The 7,523-nt window shown below is 52.0% G+C and overlaps 1 protein-coding gene across 1 annotated transcript in view; it reads right to left on the reverse strand.

The window, feature by feature from the left end:
- AP1B1 (adaptor related protein complex 1 subunit beta 1) overlaps positions 1–3,854 on the reverse strand; it is an 82,563-nt gene extending 78,709 nt beyond the window's left edge. Inside the window, exon 1 of the mRNA XM_049102065.1 lies at positions 3,765–3,854. The gene's annotated coding sequence lies outside the window, so the exon portion shown is untranslated. The remainder of the gene's footprint in view (positions 1–3,764) is intronic.
- Positions 3,855–7,523: the final 3,669 nt, after the last annotated feature.

Here is a 7,523-nt window from a genome sequence, read left to right on the forward strand (position 1 = left end):
GTTGTTACTTTACCCCCATTTCCCAGACAGCAGTAACTGAGACTTAGGAAGAAAATCTTACTGAGAGCTTGCATTGATTGATTGATTGATAGATTTATTCATTTGAGAGAGAGAGAGAGAGAGAGAGAGCGCGCGCGCGCGCGCGCGCGCGCGCGCACGTAAGTGCTGAGTAGGAAACCTGACGCAGGGCTCCATCTCAGGACCCTGAGATCATGACCTGAGCCAAAGGCCAGACTTAGCAGACTGAGCCACCCAGCCATCCCAGCCCTGCCCCCAGGGCCTTTAATGAAGCAATGATGGGTAGGTTTGAAACCCAGGCCCTTCTGACCCAGAGACCGGCTCTTCGTCATTAACTCCACCAGTTAGTGAGTGCTAGGGCTCAAGGGCTACCCCACTCCTCCCCTCCCTTCTACCTGCCCAGGGCCTCACCCCCGTTCCTCCATCACACCCAAGGGTTCTGCAGCGATCCCTCTCCATTCTCTCATGATGCCTGCTCTCCATCTTTCAGGCCCTGGCTATGCCACCTCCTTTGACAAGCTCTCCCTGATTGCTCACCTTTCTTGGAGCTTCCACTGCCCCTGTGCATTTGCCCATGGAAAACTGGGCAGCCAGGCTCCCTGTGTGGGTAGGAAACAGGCCCTGGGAAGGTGTCTGGGGTCACCCAGTGAGATGAGGCAGAGAGGGGACTGGGGCCAGATCCCTGACTCCCACACCAATTCTCTTCCCCCTGTCCTATTCCAAAGGGGAATCCTTTATCTCCTCCATCCTTACCCCATCCTGAAAGTGGCACCATGCAGCCTATGGGAAAGAGAGGGAAACTGAGGCTCAGAAAGGCTAGCGATCTGCCCAAGGCTACAGACACTGAAAAAGGACTCACCTGCTGACTCCCTAACTTTTCCCCCAATGCATGCTGGGTCAGGAGGCCCAATCTGTAACTCCCACAGGCCCTGGACTTGCCCTTCTATCAGCCCTTATAAAACTGGCTCCTTATTTGTTCATGGTAAGAGGAGCTGGGACTCCCATCTCTGTGGCTGTATCCCCAGTGCAGGCCCAGGCCTGGAACAGGTCTCAAGAAATGTTTGTTGAGGGACACCTGGGTGGCTTAGCGGTTGAGCATCTGACTTAGACTCAGGGTGTGATCCTGGGGTCCTGGATCGAGTCCTACATCAGGCTCCTGCAGGGAGCCTGCTTCTTCCTCTGCCTATGTCTCTGCCTCTCTCTGTGTCACTCATGAATAAATAAAATCTTAAAAAAAAAAAAAAAGAAACGTTTGTTGACTGGATAATGAAAGAAGGGAAGGAAGGAAGGGGGCTACAAGGGTGGGGGTGGCCGGTTCAGCCACCAGCCATCACACAATGCCATTTTCTAGCATCAGGGTGTCTTATACCAGTTCTTCTGACTCCTCAGTCTAGAACTCCTGACATTCTGGGATCTTGCACCTCTTAGAGAATCACTCATACAATCCTGCACACAGTTTTGAGGACTTCTGACCCCCTCCCTGCAGCTCACCCACAGGCACCCAGGAGTAGAGTCTCTGCACTGCAGATGGAAAATCCCATCCTGTGTCGCACAGTCCTGTCCTGGGGACACAACAGATGTGAATGCACTTCATAAAAGCCTGGAACACAGCAAGCACTTCAGCTGTCTCATCTTGAACCACGAGCCTCCACCTAGCTGCAGCCCCTGGCACACAAAGCAGGACTCTTGACACAATTCCTGTGCCTTTTCTGTCCTCAGATGGCCTCTGCCCCACCCCAGGGGCTGCGTCCAGCCAGCGATGTGCAGGAATGCCCGTTAATGCTACTTCAGCCACCATCAGGCCTGGCAGCCTACACCAGCAGCCTCAGGGGTGGGGGCGGCCTGTCCTTTTACGTGGGTTCCCTGATGACTCAGCAGGGCCCTGCTTCTCCTCCCTCACTCCTAACACCACCGTGGTCCCAAGGGGCAAAGGGTGGCAGGGTCCAAAGCTCAGGAACTCTCCTAATTCCCAGGATGGCACCACAGACATTATATCAATACCAGTTGTGTTTATTGAGGGGTTTCTAGACCAGAAATAGTGTTAGGTTTTTTGCATGTTTTCCACCAAATCTTAAATGAAGCTGGTATTATCAGCACCTCCATTTTACAGATGTAGATACTGAGGCACAGAAAGGAGAAGTCACTTGCTCCAGGTACCCTGCTGGGAAGTGGGGGTGCTGGCACTCAGCCTTGGGTTGGTCTGACCTGAGCGGTGGGCTGGAACCATTGCAGGAGTAAGCCTCCCCCAGCAGTTACTGCTGAGTATCTGGAGGCTGCTGCTCCCCTTCACCCATGGAGAGTACCTGTCCTTGGAAGCCTACCACCAGGGATGCTCTGAGTGAGGTAGCAGATTCACATTCATTAGAAATTCTCTGGGGTTGCAAGGTTTGCAGAATCTCAACTTGTCTCTTCATCTGCAGTCATAAAATATTAAAGCCAGAAGGTGCCATCGCAATGAGGATCATTTCATCTATACATTTTGTGAAGGGGGATATCGAGGCTCAGAGATGCAGGGGACTTGGCCAAGGCATTCCCAAGTCACGGATAATTGGGAACACACCCAGGACTCCAGATGTCATGTCAATGCTACCTAAAAATCAAAGAATGTGAGCTCAGGAAACAATGTTCATTTTTTGGCCCAAGCCTCCCCTTTTACAGAAGGGGAAGCTCAGAGAAGAGTGGGGTCTTCCTTTCATTTTTTTTTTTTTTTTTTTAAGAGTGGGGTCTTCCTAAGAGCGATAAATAGGCAGGCAGAGTGCACCACTGATGAATCCAGTTTTTTAGCAGCAGTGTGACCTGAGACATAGAGGTGACCTCTATGAGCCTTCTCTGTGAAGGAGAAATAACAAAACCTAGAAGTGTACAGTCACTGTCAGCAGTAAAAAGGATGTTGGCCCTTAGTCCAGCACCCAACACATATTCAGTACTCAATTCATGGTATGTATTATTAACATTGGTAGGCCCTTGTCATTTTCCCTGCCATTCTGCTTTCCAGGTCAAACATTTCTCAGAACAGTATAATGGGGAAGGCTGTGGACTGCTGCTTCAACCACTTGTTAGCTGGGAAATCTTCGACTGGTTATTATTCTGTGATTCTGGGCCTCAAACACCTCCTCAGTCAACTGGGGATGGCGAGAACAGTACCTACCAGGTATCGTTGCGGTGAGGTGGAAATAACACATGTGATAGGCCTCATGTAAAGCCAGGTACACAGTAAGTGCTCAATAAATCTGAGCTGGCACTGTTACTTGCGTGGCTATGTCTCCTGTCTGTCACATCCTAGATTGCAGAAGGCCTGGTCCGTCAGGAAGGGGCTAGTCCCCAGCCTCTAGGGCTCTCCAGGCTCAGGAGTTCTAATGCAGCAAGAGGAGATCCCAGAGCTCTGCACGTCCACACGGGAGAACCTGACCCAGCTCTGATTTCTCAGCCCCTGCCTGGGGGCGGGAATTCTGAAAATGCTGGACGAAATCCCGATTTTTTTTGTGGTGATGGAAGTGTCGCGAGCCCCCATTTTACAGGTGCAGAAACTGAGGCCTAAGGAGGGGGAGGGTGCTGCTCACAGGCGCACGCACCCAAGCCCGGGGCTTGCTGCACGGACGGCGTCCTCGCTCGCTCGCTCGGGGCACTGTCCCCCAGGGAAGAGCCACTGCCGCAGGAGCCCCTCCCAGAGCCCCGCCTCCTCCGCGCCAGGGTGGGCGTCTGGCCCCTCCCGGGTGCCCCGCGGCCTCTGTCGCGGCGTTACTCACGACGAAGGAGACGACGGCAGCGAGGGCCGCCTCCACCTTCCCGCGGTCCCCGGGGACGCCTCTGACCCGATGCCGCGGCGACAGGGCGGCGGGGAAGTGGGGTCCGGGCTGAACGCCGTGCGCCCGGCTTCTCCGAGCCCGGACCGCTGGAGGAGCGCTCGGGAATCTCCGGCGGCCGTGGGAGCGTTCGGGCGTTTCCGGCGCCGAGGGGCGGGGCTGACCGCGACGCGGGCGTGGCCGCCGCCGCCTACAGGGAGCGCTGTTGCCAGCGCGATTCGTTCAAGTCGGATCGCCGGCCAAGCAATCTGGAGGCGCGGGAATCGGCTCCGTAGTCCTGGGGCCTCGGTTTCCTGCCCCGGAAAATGGGTTTGATGACAGGTTTGGTCAGGCTTCAGTGGAAACTGGATACACTTATGCAAGGAACTAGAAGGCACCTTGATAAATTTGCAGTTCCTACCTTGCATCAGTTTGTTCATCTGTATATGGGGATAATTGTACCTGCCTTCCCTGTGTATATTGTGAGTTGCCAACTGTGGGAAAAATGCATGTAAAGGGGTTGGCACCTTGTAAGCACTCAGTAAATGACAATATTTGTGATAATAGGCAAATCGCCCTGCTAAGCCAGGAAATAATGTCCAAGTCTTGGTTCCTGCCCTTGAGGAGCTCCAGCTGCAGAACCAGAAACAGCAGCTGGGAGCTACAGTGAAACCACTGGCTGGGAGTCAGACTTGCCACTGACGACTTGGGCCTCACTTTCTTCCTCCTTTCTTTGAGGCCATTTAGCTTGGCTTCCCAGGGTTCTGGCGTGTGAAATGCAGTCCAAGGTGGATTATAATTAGATGCATAAGGTGGAGTAGAGACCATAGGAAGTCACCATCCATTGGCATTTATTCATACAACAAACTTCACTGAGCTACTACTCTGGTACCGGATCTTTGGGAAGCAACATTAAGAGATGACTCAGGGCGCCTGGGTGGCTCAGTCAGTTAAGCATCTGCCTTCAGCTCAGGTCATGATCCCGGGGTCCTGGGATAGAGCCCCGCATCGTGCTCCCTGCTCAGTGGGGAGTCTGCTTCTCCCTCTCCCTCTGTGTGCTCATGCTCTCCTCCCATAAACAAACAAACAAAGTAACAAACAAACAACTTTGAATAAGAGATGGCTCCGGCAGCCCTGGTGGCTCAGTGGTTTGGCGGCGCCTTCAGCCTAGGGCGTGATCCTGGAGACCCAGGATCGAGTCTCACGTTGGGCTCCCTGCATGGAGCCTGCTTCTCCCTCTGCCTGTGTCTCTGCCTCTCTCTCTCTCTCTCTGTGTCTCTCATGAATAAATAAAATCTTTAAAAAAGAGAGAGAGAGAGAGAGATGGCTCTTCCCCTTGTAGGAACTCACAGTTCCGTTAGGAGCAAATAACCCTTTAGAATGTGGTAGGGCTAGAATGTCAGAAGGACAGAGAGGCTGTAGGAGTCCAAAGGAATTGGCTATCAGAACTTTGAGGGTTAGGAAAAGTCCCTGAAGGAGTAGGTAACATGAAGTAGCTGAAGGATAGAAAAGAGTTAAACGAGGCAGGGGTAGAGAGTGAATCCTGGAGTGAGGGAAAGGGTTTCAGACAAGTAGCTCAGGGTGAAAGAGAATATGGCATAATCAAGAACTCCCTGGAGGCGGCCCTGGACAGCAGAAGAGATTTGGGCAGAGCGGGATGTGGGCAGGGGAGTGCATACCAGTTCCCTTTGCCCATTCCATCCACTCCTGACCCCTCCAAAGCCACCACCAGGGCACATCCTTGTGTCCTGCCATCTGCCTCACGTGTTTATGTCCCCACGGTTGGTTCACCTGCGACACACATCCTGGGCCCCAGATGCAAAGACCATTCCCTGCATCCACAGCTCAAAAGGCACAGGCACCAAGGACTCTAGCACATGCCATTATCTAAGACCCTGACATACGCTTAAGTAATGAGCAGGGCACAAGGCATATGGAGAAGGAGGAAGGTTCAGATTGGAGAGATGAAGCAGGAAGGCATTCCTAGGAGAGATTCAGTCGTGAGCAAAGATAGAAAGGAGACAGGGTGGCTTTCTAGAGACAGGCTTCAAAGTTTGGTGCCTGGTGAGTGATTTAACCTCTCCAGGCCTCAATTTTCTTACCAGAGCTTCTTACACTGGATGGTGACACCTCGATGAGAGAATGTGTGTAAAAGGCAAGAGTAGGAGCTCAGTCAGTAAACTTGGAAGATTGGCTGAGAACACACCTGAAGGCAGTTCTGCTCTAGGGACACTGGCTCAGAATGCACATCCCCAGGCTCCTCCACCAGAGATTCTGACTTGAGGATTTGGCTGAGCCTGGGAGTATGTATTGGTGACCAGCACTGAGGCAGAATTATTTTTTAAATTTTAATAAAAAGCACATTATCTCCATTAACTCCCCTCTAAGACAGCAAAGACTTCAAAGTCAGCTCTGTCTCCTCCTTCCCCCACCACTAACCTCTCCAGAAGCCAGAAAGCAGTCAGGCACCCAGCAGAGCTTTTACTGAGTCCCCAGTCCAGATCTTGTCTGGGCTTCCACAGTGTTCTGTCAATGGCAGGCGCCTGGCTCAGGGCTGAGGAAGAGGTTTCAGAAACTTTCCTGGCATGCTTCCTCCCTGCTGGCATTTGCTGCTTTTGGGTGGTTCCTGTGTGTCTTCATGCAGCCTGACTGCAGACGGATGGGCCAGGGTGTTGCTGCCCCCAAGTAAGGCAAGTTTCATGTTCACCAAGCCCAGGGCCATGCCCACTTGCAGGAGCCTCTTTTAAAGCCCAGCAATGCCTCATTTATCTGCCAACACTGACCATCAGGAAGGATCTTTTATCCAACTGATAGTTCTTCCCTCAAGCCCATACCCCCAACTTAAGTTCATTGGCATATAATCTTCTAAAATTATCTGTGTACCGATGTACTGCCCTCTTCACTGGAATAAAGATATAAAACATCACTGAACTTTTTTCCCCCTGAGAACCATTGTGGAAACTGGGAAAAGTACAAGAGGCCTATGTGTAAGCCACAGCCCCTCCACTACCTTGCTCTGTGACCTTGGCAGGCCACTCTCTTTGTATGACCTAGATGTTCTACTCTGTATTATAGGATACCCTGCAGACCTAGTGGAGTTGTTGCGGACACCACATATGTAGGTGGCCACCACAGAGCAGGCAGGTGCTCACCACATGGAGGTTGCCAAAATTGTTCTCCGGATGACTCAAGATCTATACTGTGAACATCAATCATGGTTCCACGTCTGCTTTCTACTTATCAGTCTCTCCTGAGGTCAGGTCATCCAGAAAGCTGAGTTGGCTGTCATTTTAACTTCCTGACTGTACTGCCTGGGAAGCCTGCTCCCCTAGGGACAATGCCAGTTCTCAATACCCCTTGCTTCCACCACGGTGACAGAAGGAACCCCCAGAGCAAAGCCCCAACCAGCTGTGATGGCATTGGGAAAGTGTTGGGTCCACTTCTAAAGCAGTGTTCCTATGTGGTCCTATAGGAACCTAGTTCAGTATACCTACAAACCTATAGTTTAGTATACCTGCTGCAATGGAATCTATTAGACCTGAGTTCAAATCTCAGCTCCACTACTTTCTAGGGGTGTATCCTGGGGCAAGTCACTCAGCCTCTCTGAGCCTCCAGTGCCCAGACTATGGAGACAGTAATAGTATCTATCTACATCATAGGGTTACAGGAATAAGCAAGGCCAGGGGTGAAATCAAAGGCACTTCTTCCCTCTTTAGCTGAGAT

This window comes from Canis lupus, chromosome 26, assembly GCF_003254725.2.
Source record: "Canis lupus dingo isolate Sandy chromosome 26, ASM325472v2, whole genome shotgun sequence".
Classification (NCBI taxonomy): domain Eukaryota; kingdom Metazoa; phylum Chordata; class Mammalia; order Carnivora; family Canidae; genus Canis; species Canis lupus.